A 14,902-nucleotide genomic window follows, 5' to 3' on the forward strand; every position below is an offset into this window, starting at 1 on the left:
AGGTCGATGGCCCCACATAAGATTATGTGGTCTGCTAGGGAAGGGCGGGCTGGTCCAGGCCCAAATGCAATCATCTTTGTAGACTGGACCGCACTCTGTCTGCTGCTCTACAAAGGCAGCGTGTGGCCATTTAGACAGGCAGCCCTGCCTATTGGTGTGTGTCCTTGCCTCAGCCTCCACCACTTCCTCCCAGTGGCTTCCTCCATTGACTGGGACTTTGCCCTGCACGGTCCCCGCACAAGCAAGAGGTCAGAATGCAGTGTTCAATGTAAGTATCTTCCTCTCTCCTCCCCTGTCCTCCCTTTGTGTGAGTGCCTCTGTCCCCAACTTTGTTTGTGTAAGACTGTTCCCCCTTTGTGTGTGCACCTGTTACACTCCCGTGTTTGTGTGCACCTCTTTTTCCCCCTTATGTGTGTGCACACCTTTGTCCCCCTTTTTGTTTGTGCCCATGTTCCCCATTTGTGTGTGCACCTCTGTCTCTCCCTTGTTTGTGGGCCTCTGTTCCCCCCCTGGTGTGTGTTTACCTCTGATCCCCTCCTTAATATTTTTGCGCCTCCGTTCCCCCCTTGTGTGTGCGTGTGTGTGTCTCTGTCCCCTCCTTTGTGCTTGTGCACCTCTGCCCCCTCCATTATATGAGTGCACCTCTGTCTCCAAATGTATATGTTTACCAATATCTCATCATCTGTCTTTCTACCCCCCATGCGTATTTCTCTCTACCAGGTCCCCCTAATTGTTGTCTGTCTCCAAATTATGGGTGCCTGTCCATTTATTTCTGCCCATTTGTGTGTATGTCTCTGTCGAAGTAATAATTTAAAAAAATATATATATAAAATATATATAAATAACATATATTACCAATTAGTTCAATAGAATGAACTAATGAACTTGAATTTTATGTGTCTGTGCTTTTAAGAGAACAGAAAAACACGTAGTGCACAATAGAGAAAAACAGCAAGAAACGTGTTTTTAGTAAGACTCCATTACTTCACAATGACCGGACAAAGCCAAGAACATGTTTGCTCAAAATAAGGTCAAAAAGACCCTTCCAAAAGAAGTCAAGAACATGTCATTTTAATGATGAAATGACAGCTTTGACCTGGTCAAGCGGTTTGGTTTGGCAAATACAAGTAATATTTATGGCAATGATAGAGACTTAGAGTGCCAGCAGTGATGTAAGCTGGGAAGTTGTGTTTTAAAGTAATGATGATAAACATTTTCTTTACAACAATGGCTTAATAAAATATAGATTGTCAATTGGCATTTGAGACCCTGGGCGTATGTTTGCTTCGTCCAGTATGGCTGTATATATGCATAATATATATTTTTTTTTTTAAATCAGATAGTTTTTATTTGGTTTTCAAAACACAAACAAAACAATACAAAACACCATACAAAAACAAAAATACAAATACAGCAATTGTATATGGAGTGTTTCTCGACTACATTAGGATTAGGCACGGGTAGGTAATTGAGGAACCGTACAATACAGAGATAGTGATAAATTGTTTTTAACTTCCCTCCAAATATAGGAAAACGCAAAATGGAAGAATAAAGTTATACATTTCACCACTTGCAACTTATTATTATTAGGAAAAAGAGGTATCATAAAAAGCTTTGACAACTGGACACTATGCAATATCAAAAGAATTGTACACAAAATTTACATTTTGCACATTAACATGGAACGAGTCTCCCTCAGAAATACCCTCTCCCCCAATCCCCAGCACATATATTAATCAGAGGACACCAAGTCATTAGAGCATACCTGGTATTTAGATGTATACCACATAGACCACACTTTATGATATTTAGATTTAACATTTCTACTAGTATATACAAATCTTTCGTGTTGTACCGTAGTATTAACCAACGCTCTACACTTATGGAAATCAGGTGGATCAGGCACTAGACAAGTCCTGGAATTCATCACTTTAGCGAGTGTCATCAGATTAAACATGTAGACAGCTGCATATTTATTAACTAAGTCTTCTAACGATATTCCATATAAGCAACATTTAGGATTCATGGGTGGTGCCATGGGAACAGTATTAGGAATACATTTCCAGACTTAAGTCCAGAAAGTATTAACAACCGGACAATAACATATGCCAAAAATCGTCAGGGGAAAAACTACATTTTGGGCAAGACGGATCCCCTCTTCGACCCATGCGGTTTAAACTCCTTGGTGTAAGGTATACTCTATGGAGCACATATAGATGTATTTGCTGATAACGTAGGCAGGAAGTAGCATTACGAAGGGATTTAAGCATGTGTATCCATTCCTCATCTGACAGGGGACCCAAATCCGCCTGCCATTTGATTTTTAAAGAGTCTGAATCCCTAGGAGCCAGCGAACCGTTAATATTTAACCCACCTGGTTGTAGAATTACAGGTATGACCTGACCCCTAGTGTTGGCTATTGTTCTCTTGCAAAGCATTTGCTGCTATGATGTCTGTGGGCAACTGTTGAGAAACCTCTGAGACCTGTGTGCGCTTTCTTTGTGGGTATCTATGTGATTCCCCCTTAGGTGGCCCAAATCTCCTTGCTTCCACTCTTGTTCTTTCTTTACAGTCCTTTGCTAGGTGTCCTGTTTTAGTGCATCCAGAACACTTCCTCAACTCATGTTGTTTCCTTTCCTTATAACAAGCGTTATTATTACAGATGGGCGGGCTCGGTTCCCCGAGAACCGAACTCGCCCGAACTTCAAATATCCGAGTATCGAGCCGAGCAGGCTCGTTACTGTGATGCCAATTTGGATTCAAAATCGAAGCAAAACGTCATCGTCACGTCGTTAGATCTCAGACCTCGGTTCTCGCGATATTTGAAATCCATAAATACTCGAATCCACAGTAATCCATCGCCATTTGACAGAGGGAGAGAGCAGGGTTAGCACGCAGGCAACATTAGAGCAGGGAGAGGGCAATTATTCTATACATTATTCTTGCAATTATTCTTGAAATTCTTCTAGCACTTCTTCTAGCAATTGTTATAGCTGGAAGAGAGGAGGATAGAGTAGGCATTTTTGCAAACATTACCAACTGTTTGGGGTGTCATATTCCCTCCTACAGAAACTATTTTCTGGCTGCAGAAAGTATTATCTAGCAGCACTATCTATTCAATATTTTGCAGTACAAGTGCTTTGGGGTGTCCCATATTCCCCAGTGTAAAATAAAAAATTTTCTGGTGCTGAAAGTCTTATCTAGCAGCACTATCTATTTAATATTTTGCACTACAAGTGCTTTGGGGTGTCCCATATTCCCCAGTGTGAACAAACAACTTTTCTGGTATTGAAAAGTATTATCTAGCAGCACTATCTAGTTAATATTTTGCACTACAAGTGCTTTAGGCTCATTAAAATGGATTGAAAGCAGTCCACATATGAGCAGGATCAGCAAACAGGTGCTGGCACCAGTCCTGATGGTAGTCTTCCCTGTATGTCATCTGGTAAAGCCTATGTAAAAGTACATAGTCTTTTAAAGTCAGGGAAAAAAGCACAAAAAAAAAATGTAACCGTGTTGAGAGAGAAAGAGCTGTAACTCATGAAAAGTTAAATGGCGAGAAAAATAAAATTGCCAACATGCCATTCTACACACGCTGTGGCAATGAAAGAATGAGACCTTCGCCTCTCTCCATTACTGCCAGATCTAAAAATGTTACTAAGCCTTCTTCTTGTAAGGTCACTCGTGAGCAAGCAAGACCAAGTAATTTGGAGTCCAAAAGTGGTACACAAGTACTGTTACGTGTGAAAGCCGAGCTGCAAGAAAACAGTAAGGCATTAGTGAAAAATGTATGCTCAGAATCAGAAATGACAACAATCCCTGAGGAGAGTCCATCCACGAGTGGTATGTTTAATCGTAATCATTCTGATAATGTACCCATAAAGAAGGGCCCCTTTCAGCATTTCTGCTGATGTGTGCCTGAACAGCCCCAGTGTAGTTGGTGATACACCAAGTGAGGATAACACTTTGGAATTAGAAGAGGATGAGGGGGAGATTTGGGTAGCCGACGAGGGCGCTGATAAGGATGCGGTTGATTGTGTAAGTCCTGCACCAGTGGCAGCAGTGTGGCACCAGTGGCAGCAGTTCTGGCACCAATTTGCACTTTCCAAACACAAGCAGGGATGACGCAGGTGACAGACCACAACAGTTTGACATCTGGGCTGGTTTGAAAGATTTGACCAAAAAATTTGTGACCTTGCCCATAACTCCAACCAATCCTACTATTAACATGCAAAGGATGGTGGAGGGCCTAGCAGGGATTTAACTCTATTTTTCCTAATTTGCACTAATAAGGTTTGGGTGTAATATACACCCAAAGACAAGTGCTCAATTGCTAAGAGTCATTGATGAAGAGGAAGACAAGCAGGATTGTCTGTAGAATTTGCAGGCAAATTCTTCTGCGTTATATAGGTAACACCCAAAGAGAAGAGCTCCGTTGCTCCATTGCTAATTGTAATTGCTGAAATAGAAATAATAGGGCTGACAGTCTTGGTCTATATCTGCAGTTACATTTTATTGTACCATAGCTCTCTCAGAAACAGGTGGCAGGGTTCAGTGCTAATCTTCCTCAAACAATACTAATTCAACCCCACTGGAATCCACCATCATAGAAGTCTATGTACTATGATGTAATTCCCGATAATGGCCTTCCAAATGGAATTAGTAGTTCATTTTAGGGCAGAGCTGTCACGATTTTTGGCCAATTCTTTTAGAGCAGAGCAAATATCAAAATGTTGTGCGGACCCATCTGCATCACCACTGGGTGTCTTGGGAAAGCAATTTTTTTTCCAACAAGCAGTTACCAGAGAAACTAAAGGAGAAAACGTCCTTACAAGATGTTTGTAGCTCTTGGATCCTGGCGAAGCAAATTAAGTATTTAATCTACAATTAAAATATAGTTAGCACATTTACTTTGTTTTATTTCATACGTTAAATTTCTGTAGCTCCTTGTCAAAATGCATTATTAAGGCAATCACTTGACTCAAGCTAATCGCGTCTGCACTCTCTTCACAGGTGACTACTTCGCTGGACTAAAGTACATTCCCCTCAAATGCTAGTCTTCTTGCAGCTGTTGCATTCTCCTACATGCTTTGTAGAAACCAGAAATTGACCCTAAATTTTTCGGGACACAAACAGCATCTCCTGCATGTCATTTTTTAAAAGTTCTGTAACACCAAGTTGATTGTGTGAGCAAAACAGGAAATGTGGTGGAATTCCACCCTGCTGTAATGCTTGAACAATATTGGTGTCGTTATCAGAAATGACATATCCTCAGGAGAGTCCAAGCAGGATTAGTCATGTTTCAATGACATCCCTTAGTTTTTGTAACAGACTGTCAGCTGTATGCCTCTTAGTGAAGCCGCTGATACACAGAGTAGCCTACTTCTGAAAAATGTGACGTACTTGGGTACATGCTGCTGCTGTCCCTGCTGATGAAGGCGAATGACCAACCCAGTGAGCTGTCACAGTCATATAATCTTTAGTTTGCCCAGTTCCGCTTGTCCACATATCTGTGGTTAAGTGTACAGTGGGTAGAATGCCATTTTGTAGCCTAATAATTTAATTTTTAGGAACCTTCCGGTATAGGTGAGTAAGAGCTTTTCTAGTAAAATGGTATAGTGATGACATTTGCTAACAGGGACAGAACACCTCAATTAAATGTCTTAAACCAACTGTATTAATAGTGGACATTGAACGCAGATCTAATACTAGCATAGTACCCAGGGCGTCTGTGATCCGCTTTGCGACTAGGTGACAGGTTTCATACTTGCTTCCTCTTGCAAAGGATTGTTTAACTGTAAATTGTTGCTTCTGGGGATATTGATGATGAAGGTGTTGAGGGTGTAGAGTACAGGTGCTGGGATGTAGATGAGAGAAGGGAGGTAGCTGATGCTGGACTGGTGGTTGTTATTTTTTTTAACCTAAGTTTCTGATTTTCCAAACAGTTTTCCATGAACTCGCTGAAAAATTACGTAACATTTATGAGGATCCTAGATGGTTAAGGTCCCTACCTCTACTGAGTGTGGCTTTAAAAAACGCTACAAATGGCTAGACAATTGTTGTCAGGATTTATGTAAAAATAATTCCACACTTAAGAGGTGGATTTTTGGTCTTATGCCCAGGCATGACAATGGCCTTTTTCTTATCACTGGCAAGAACTGCAGCAATTTTTCTTTGAAAGTGTATGAAAATCCTATTGTGACCTATGAGGTGGTCAAAATTGAATGGAAATTACTGGAAATTAGTTTTAGTGAGGTTAATAATAATGTAGGTACAAAATAATACCTAAATTAAGTTATTTTAGCCCAAAAAAAATAAATTGTTTTAACTAATTGCAAAACAAAACCAACCAAAACCAAAACCAAAACCAAAGCATGCAAGGGCGGTTTTGCCAACACCAAAACCAAAATCAAAACTCGGGGGTCAGTGACCATCACTTTCAATGAATAACAGTGCAAAAGCTATGAGTTTTTCTTGATGTAAAGTTGACCACAGGTAGTTTTTTATTCTCTTTAAAGCAGAAAAAGATCTTTAAAGTTAGTGACTTCCATACTTAAAAAGAGGTGCAGTACTATTTCAACGTTTGAGAACATTGATCCTACATTACAATTTTTTTTAGCAATGTCATGGGTCTTGAGGCTTCTGAGTTATGCTTAATAGTTTCTTGCTGGTCGCTTTATGACTTTTTACAAAGGAAGTTAAATGGACACACTGTTCAGGAAATGCATCTGGTTTGTAGTTTTGTAATAGTTGGTCTGCTTTGTCTCGAATTTCGTCATTTTGCATGGCACTTCACTTCCATAAACATCCAAACAGATTAAGTAGCTCTGTATAAAATTATTATTATTATTATTATTATTATTATTATTATTATTATTATTATTATTATTATTATTTATAACGCACCACAAGGTTTCCATAGTGGACGTTAACAGTACAAACAGTAGACTATACAGGGTAAAACAGTACAGAACAAAAACCGAGTAATCCAAGACTCCAGAAGCTCCAGGCATAACAATTACAGAGAGGTTGGAGCAGAAGAAATGGTATAGAGGCAGGAGGGAAGAGGGACCTGCTTGTAAGAACTTAAATCCTAAGGAGAGGGCAAACAGACAGCAGGTACAAAGGGAGTCAGGAGGAGCGAGTAAGGCTAGGAAGAGAGAGGTGAAGAGAATGAACATGAAGAGAGGATTAGGTGAATGGCTGGTAGGCTTTCAGGAAGAGGTGAGTTTTAAATGCCCGTTTGAAGGAGCACAAGTTATGGGTCAGTCGGATGGAGCATGGGAGGTCATTCCAGTGAAGAGGGGCAGCTCTGGAAAATTCTTGGAAAGGGGGAAGGGGCGCCACTGTAAGGTCAAGCAGAGAGGGGATGCAGAAGAAGAGGGAATTAAAAGGAAGATAATTCTTGCCGCCATGTTAAGTATAGAATGAAGGGGGCGAGGTGAGAGCGGGGGAGGCCGGTGAGGAGAAGGTTGCAATAATCAAGTCGTGAAATGATGAGTGCATGGATGATGGTTTTGGTGGCATCCTGAGAAATTTTCTTCATTTCACCATATTAAGTAACTCTATTGCAACATAATATTTTTCCACAATAAGTGACTGCCTTCCATCAAATTCTGTGTTTCCACCAATACTTTTGCCAAATGGAAATTTCAGCTTCTATTTCCTTCTCACATCTTTGTTGTACATATATGACTTACACATCTGTATTGCCTCAATTTCAAATCTCTTAAACTCCTATTCATCATGAAGCATGATCAAAATGCTTCTAATGAATTATACAACCCAATAACTCTTGTCAAATCTGTACTTCTTCCTTGAAGTTTTTCATTTACAGCTTGAAACTTCACCATGATCCTGTTCCAAAAACAGATTGTTATTGTCATTTCCATGCTTTTAACTTTTTCCACCATTAAGTTGGCTCCAATTTTGACATCAATTATTTGCCCTTATTCACTGCCTAAGAGTCATGGTGTGATTAACTACACTCACTTATGAGTAATCTGTATAGGATAGCTGCCAATATTTTTTCCCGAATATTACCAGAAAGACCTAAATTCATTTATAGGAGGGCACCTAGCCTAAGGAACAAATTGTTCTCTAGTTTAATACTGCAGGAGGCTGAAAACAAAACAGAAACATGGCTGGGTGAAAAAAAAACCATTATTTTCTATTGTAATCGGTCCATGAAAACCTTCAAATCTCATGTTACCCAGAAAGAATTCACAATAAAAGAGAAGATTACGTGAGATACGGTAGGAGTAGTGTACATGTTGGGTTGCTTATGTGGACTCTAGTATGTCGGACGCACAATACGTAGCCTGCACACAAGAATATCTGAAAACGTTACAAACGTCAGAAAGCAGTTAGAAAAACACACACCCATGGACTTGGCGGCTCCCTAATCACAGGTCGTGGTCCTCTCAGAGGGTAACAGGCGAAACCTAAAGGAGAGCCTAGTATATTGAGGAATTGACCAGCTGGAGGTTTCAGGAAATACTTGGAACCTGAATGACAGCCGGAGGAGATGTTCTGCAGCAGAGTCTGCTAGAGAGGTCCTGTGGATCTGGGAAGCGCCTATGAGTCTGGAACACTGAGGAGAAGATTTTATGCAGCAGCAGCTGCTGAGGAGGTCCAGTTTAGTTAGGAGCGCCAATGTGTCAGGAACACAGCGGAAAAGATGTTCTGCAGCAGCGACTGCTGAGGAGGTCCTGTGGAGCTAGGAAGTGCCAATGAATTATTATTATTATTATTATTATTATTATTATTATTATTATCGTCTATTTGTTAGGCGCCACAAGGTTTCCGCCGCGCCGTACACGGTACAAACAGTAGACTATACAGGTTAAAAACAGTACAGAACAATAAACACCAGGCAGGCAAATACAGTAGAGATGGAGCGGAAGAACAGGTATGGAGACAGGAGGGAAGAGGGTCCTGCTCATACGAGCTTACATCCTAAGCAAGGGTAAACAAAATAGGCACAGAAGGGAGCCAGTGAAGCATAGGGGAGAGAAAAAGGGGCTAGGGAGAACCAGAAGAGGTGAGAGGTTAAGTGGATGGTTGGTAGGCCTTAAGGAACAGGTGAGTTTTAAGTGCCCGCTTGAAGGAGCACAGATTGGGTGAGAGGCAGATGGAGCAAGGGAGGTCGTTCCAGTGAAGGGAGGCAGCGCGGGAGAAGTCTTGGATTCTAGAGTGGGAAGAGGTGATCAGAGTGGCGAGCGCAGGGAGCGGGCGGGAGTGTGAATGGAGAGGAGGTTAGAGATATAAGGGGCAGTAGACTGGGAGAGAGCCTTGTAAGTGGTGGTGAGGAGCTTGAAAAGGATTCTGTAGGGGAAGGGGAGCCAGTGTAAGGCATGAATCAGGAACACAGCGGAGAAGATGTTCTGAGGAGGTCCTGTGGAGCTGGTAGCTGAACAAGTAATAAGGCACTGGAGAGTGAACAACAGGATAATAAAAGAAAGAAGAGCCAGGACTTCAATACGTTTAACCAGTAGGAAAGAGTTGCCTTTACAGTGGATCTGACGCTGATTGGTGAAAAGCCATTTTTCAGTGAGCAGTACAACCATATCAGTAAAAGGATCTTATAAATGTGGACACTGCAGGGCATGGCCACATATGGTAAAGACTACAGATTTTCTTGACAGATATGATCACAAACATCAGATTGATCATTTCATTAATTGTACCACTATATGTGTAGTATATGCTTTGACATGCCCATGCAGAATGATTTATGACTCTTGCAATAGAGTTATTTAATATGGTGAAATTAAGTAAAATGGTATCTATAATAAATAAGCAAATTAAGTACGATTGTTCCTTACCATGAGCTAAAACGCATCCATAACGAACAAGAGAATCATAAACTACTAATCAAAACTTTTACTTATAATTGTTGGCTTTTGATATTCTCCAGGTACTCAATATACAACACAGGGGATTCCTAAGATGTATTAATTAATGTTGTTGTGATGTGTGTTTGCGTGTGTGTATATGTGTGCGTATGTGTGTATATACTTACACATATTTAAAGTTTTATTCATGATATATGTAACTCTTGGATACACAAAGTTAATTAACCCAATGATATGGGACTTGTCATGGATAATTATTAATTATCCTCTCACGTTTCCTTTATTATACACTCATATGTACTGTTTTAATTTTATTTCACTAGGATATGCATTCAAAAACCACGTTCTATGATTTGCACCACCTAGTCTTGTATCTATCTTTGATCCAACTTAGGGGTCCCTAAACATCTGTTTCTACTTTTATTTCTAATAAATACTCACCTTTATCGATCATTGTTGATCCATACATCTTTATTTGATCACCTTTTTATTATTATTTTTATTTTTATTTATATTTATTGTTATATTTTCACTTGTTACACTCTGACCCAATCACTAATTCACCACATTGAATATTAAGTCATCTTTATTTAAAATATAAAGATCACAGATTATTATTGACATTTGCAAATTTGCACTTTATGTATATACTTACCTTGATAGTACACTTGCTATATAATAACTATTTATCCAATACTTAATAAATTAATTAGTTAGATATATAAACAGCAATTGATGGAAACAGATAAATACCCAAACAATAAATAAAATTATGAAGGAAATAAAAAATTAAAAAACAAAAAATAAAAAAATAAAATACATAATAGAATTATAATAAATCCAATGAAAATGATAAAATAATATAAAAAAAAATGTATAAAATAAAAAATTAAAAATAACACACAACTAATAAAAACATAATGATACCACATAATACAGAATAGGTCATTAGAGAACAATAAGTATTTCAACATTAACAATAAGTTATATATTTCTAATATGACTATTTCTCTAAAAAGTAAACACATAGTGTGCCTCTCACACTTAACCTTTTTCATATGGGATTCAAAAGATTATATCAAAAGTATTGTATCATAAAATATGATCAAAGTGGATAAGGAAGTAATTTTCAAGCCTTGAACTAATTAAGTGATATATGCACTAAAGCATATCAATCCTTATATCCATCATTGGCTTATGCTTTACATTGGCATAGCATTCCCATACCACATAATTCAACTAAGAGATCAATTAATGTTTAGCATGAACGTCACTATAACAAGAAACATACTGATTGGTTGTAAGTAGTATAAAACTGACCCTCCTTCAGCAGACCAGTAATTTCTATGACTAAGCCGTTTGGCAAAACGTACGTCGGGTTGACGTCACTCTCAGTGACGCCACACCCAGAAGTAGGGAAGCTGACAGCGGTGTTTGACCGCTAAACTTAGTTAGTCTCAAGCAGAAACTTTTTGACTACAGTGCAACACTACTATTCTATTTATAATATACAACAATGCGCAATTACTTCTATCTTTCTATTTATCCAGACAGCATATTATTTGCAGAGGGACATTTATGTAATTAATGCTACATGGATGGAGAATAGTACAGAGAGGAGCTCCGTCTCAGCATACATATAACCAATTATATTATAAGCGGAGCACGCTTATCTATTTAAGCACTGATTAATCAAAATTTCTGAACAGTGACCCTCTGTACTAGCAGTTAGCGATGTGAGAGTAGGTGCTAATTATACACTGCCGATGCAATATATACCATACAACACCATTGTTTAATATATTTGGGAATCTAATCCACCTTACGCAATATTTCTTAAAAATTTTCCTATGATCAAGATACTTCAAACATACAAGTTAATGCTGCCACCTAGAGTCAGTTTTTGTGCAACAAAATCACATGCTATTTAATAAGTGCAACATTGCTATTTTGTATATAATAGTCAATTAACATTGGAAAACCCTTTTATATACCCTTCTCATATTTTTTCACAGGTGATCTAGGTATATTTTTATTTTTATTTACATTTATTATTATTTTTATTTAAATTTATTTTTATTATTTTTATTTATTTATTTTTATCCTCAGTCACCGATCAACACACATTTATTAACATTAAAATTCAAGAAAATAATGTGTATTATCTTGAAGGACCATTAATAACAATCTCCAAATTCCCTTTTATAACATATAAATAAATGATCTTCACAGCGGATGAAATCAAAATTAATATGGTGAACCTATCCTGGTATATCATTAGATGTATTTTATAGTGATTTAAACAATAACTTCTAGGTACAGATGACAATCTCGGGATAGCATTATGTAGATATCTATAGATAATCAACAACATACATTTTGTAAATGTACCTTACATATTATGTATACTTTATATATTCTCTTTATCTAGATGTTTATAAGTTTGGACTCTCTCCCAAAAAATGTAAAACATTTTTTGAATAATTTATTATCAAAAAACAGTCTTTTATATATTTGTTCCTGTGACCTTATAGTAAACACATGAAAAAATCTTAATTGATAGGTTGAAAAATGTGTCAATCAAATTATATTGAGCTCATTGGTGGATATTAGTTTAAATACCTAACCCGAATTACATACGGGTTGCCTCCTAGTAGAAGCTAATAGCGAAACGTACGTCAGTTGTATGTGTAGTTTTTAGAAGGAGTCTGTGTTTCAGGGAGTTCTAAGTGTAGCTGGCTATTACAGCCCTTTTTGATCAATAATATGAATTCTGTTTAAAAGGATTAGCTCTTTCTACACGGCATTAATCCTGATTATCACAGATATAAGTAATTAACATAATATAACAATAGTAGCTGATAAACTCAGTCTTTGTATTCGTGAATGTTTCCAGTAATTAGACCAGAGCTGCAGTTCACCAGCACAGCCCTTTAACAGGAGCTGAACCTCAGATTAGATTATCACAAATGCAGCTTTTTGTTATGGTACTAATATATTAGATACAAACCTCATTCTGTTTTTAACAACAATATTGAAACTGCTATTTATCTGTTTGGCGAATGTCACATGTATATGCTCAATATACTTTAACTATGAAATGATGTGAAAAGAACATTAGCAATTTACATGACATTAACCCTAGCTTACCACAGATACAATTGATACAAAATAACAACAGAAGTTGAAAAATACCTTTTCTTTGTATGTCAATGCTCTTAGTAATCAGACTTGAGCTATGCACATTAGCACAGCTCTCTCATGTGAGCAGAATCCTAGATTGTTATAAATGTAGCTATTTGAAATATTAGAACACAACTTTATTTTGTTCTCAATAATAATAATACTAAAGCTGCTATTTATAGAACCAAGCAGTTCTCTGGGGTGAATGCTAAATGTATATGCTCAATACTTTAATCATAGCCCCTCAATGAAATAATTAGTAATTTGAGACATATATATTTTTCCTAAGCATCCGTTTTGCCATAGCTGGTCAGTGAATAATAACCCTATATAACACAGTTTACAAAGGGTGACCAGCTAGCCGGAAAATTATATGCGGCCACTTTTCAAGTGAGAATAGAAGGAATATTTAGTATATGTGGGGTTGATAATTACTAAACCCAGATCACACCTGAAAATATACAGATATAGATATATACTTTTTTCTACTGTTCATTGAGGATCTGTGAAACTGATATATTTACCTTGATCGCGATCGTGTCCCCGGACATGTGTATGTGCGGTCACGCATACATTTCTCTCTGCTCACTATGAGAAACATCATTATAAGCTAACATACTTACCATCCACATGATCTTCGTATAATTTCTTATAAATAAAAAATAATAATAATAACAAATAAGCTGATTTCAGAAATAAACTGGTATCACGAATACTCTGTTGATCTTTACAATATTGAACAGATATTTACCATCATTTAAGGACATAGAAACAGAACTTACATTCAGGAACTTCATTTGTATTAATTATATACATCATTAGATATTTGTGTTACTAACACAATATAAAGATTTATTCATTCAGATGACCTGTGCAGTTTTTGATCATGTTTGATGGTTAATTAGGGATTCTCACTGTGATTATCGTGGATAGGGAGATACATAAATATAGGTGATTCTACCACCACTACACTCTCATGTGTACTCCCATCTCATTTACCTGTCCCAGACTCCAACATTTTAATATTTCGCTTTTTAATTATTAAATTCATTTTTAATGCATATTAATAAAAAAAAATGGTTTTATGAGTTATGTTTATGTATTATCCATCTTCAAATATCCCCTCAATGATATGGAATAATTTCCCAGTATTGGACTTAATATTTGCGTCTCTAGTGTGCCTTCATTGGAAGTAGTACTGATTTTCTTTCTTTTTTAACCTATAGCAACCAGTCAGATTCTAGCGGTCATTTTGTAGAATGTACTACATAGATGACAGCTAGAATCTGATTGGTTCCTATAGGCAACATCTCCACTTTTTCAAACCCGCAGTTTAGTAAATATACCCCCTAATGTCTAGTGATTCACTCATTATTAAAGTGTTATTCTCACCATTATGTTGGTGCATGGACCTCTAACACAATAATAGAAAGGTCAAATAAAAGTTTAATCATTTTTCCAGGCACTATCTGAAATTTTATTGGTATTGGTTTATTTATTTTTAAGAGTAATATTTTGGGAGCTCATTCAAATACATAATGGTTAATATAGATTGAGGTATATCATTGTTAGAAGCTAAGTATCATAGACCCTTCAGAGAATCAGATGGGAGACCTTTTGCGTCCAGGATTTATGTAATAATTAAATGACATTCTTATTATTGTAACAATTTCTTTGTATTTTTATTTAGGTGGATAATTAAGGTTATTTAATTAAGTTTGAAGGCCACCTTTTGTCTCTGTGTTTGTCTCCTTTTCTAAACATGTTTTTGCAATTAGAGAGGTTTTCAATTGCACATTTATTTATTTTTTAATAGTTACTTTGTAAGATAACATACGTTCCCTTAATTAGTACATCTATGC

Source organism: Mixophyes fleayi, chromosome 11 (assembly GCF_038048845.1).
Source record: "Mixophyes fleayi isolate aMixFle1 chromosome 11, aMixFle1.hap1, whole genome shotgun sequence".
NCBI classification, from domain to species: domain Eukaryota; kingdom Metazoa; phylum Chordata; class Amphibia; order Anura; family Limnodynastidae; genus Mixophyes; species Mixophyes fleayi.